This window comes from Tupaia chinensis, unplaced genomic scaffold (assembly GCF_000334495.1).
Source record: "Tupaia chinensis unplaced genomic scaffold, TupChi_1.0 Scaffold143584_1, whole genome shotgun sequence".
Lineage (NCBI taxonomy): Eukaryota > Metazoa > Chordata > Mammalia > Scandentia > Tupaiidae > Tupaia > Tupaia belangeri.
The window spans coordinates 6,127,546-6,128,379 of record NW_006203430.1 but is presented as its reverse complement, the minus strand read 5'-3'; the positions used below and the strand labels follow the sequence as shown (position 1 = coordinate 6,128,379).

The 834-nt window shown below is 46.2% G+C and overlaps 1 non-coding gene across 1 annotated transcript; it reads right to left on the bottom strand.

Moving 5' to 3' along the window:
• Positions 1-62: 62 nt before the first annotated feature.
• Positions 63-169, bottom strand: LOC114005249 (U6 spliceosomal RNA). The gene has a single exon (XR_003547125.1). It is a non-coding gene; the product is annotated as a U6 spliceosomal RNA (small nuclear RNA).
• Positions 170-834: the final 665 nt, after the last annotated feature.

Here is an 834-nt window from a genome sequence, read left to right as displayed (position 1 = left end):
CCCCAGTGTTTTCCAGGAGCAGCTTTATAGTTTGAGGTCTTAGATTTAGATCCTTGATCCACAAAAATATGGAATGCTTCGTAAATTTGCGTGTCATCCTTGTGCAGGGGCCATGCTAATCTTCTCTGTATCGTTCCAATTTTAGTATATGTGCTGCCAAAGCGAGCACAGCAGAACATCTTCATCGCTCTTATCTCTAAAATCACTAGATCTTAGCTCTCATGGTGGACTCTCTTCTTCTGGCCTGCCGTTTTTGTGCCAAGGTAGATTTTCAGCAGAACATTTTCATTGCTCTTATCTCTGAAATCACTAGATCTCTGCTCTCTCAATATATATTTTTTCTTTCTTTTTTTTTGTTGGGGAGAGATTTTCACTGTAGGGCGCGTGAGCTCGCCAGACAGACAGAGAGAGACATAGAGAGAAAAAGCGAGCAAGCCCCCCCCACGGGGGATGGTCACGCCACAATCCCTTCTCCTCCATTCTCCTCTCGGGATCTTGGGCACGCACGCACACGTGCCCGGCGTGAGTTTTAAGCCACCGGGTCCGGGACACGAACCGCGGTCAACTATGTGGGAATCCAGCAACATAGCCATTACGCTAACTGCTGGTTCCCTCAATATATTTTTTCAAAACCTGTGCAATGGAGCCTGCCCTAAGGAAGCCTGTGAGAGAGGGTAGTGTCCACTGGCCTGTCCAGCATTCAAATGCCTAGTGCCAATGCCAGCTGTAAGGGATTATACTAAAGAGAGATACGGAATATCTTCAATGATACAATCGCAAGAAAAACGAGATCAGGTTTTGGTTTGGAGTAGAGACTTGACAGTACAAAAAGCT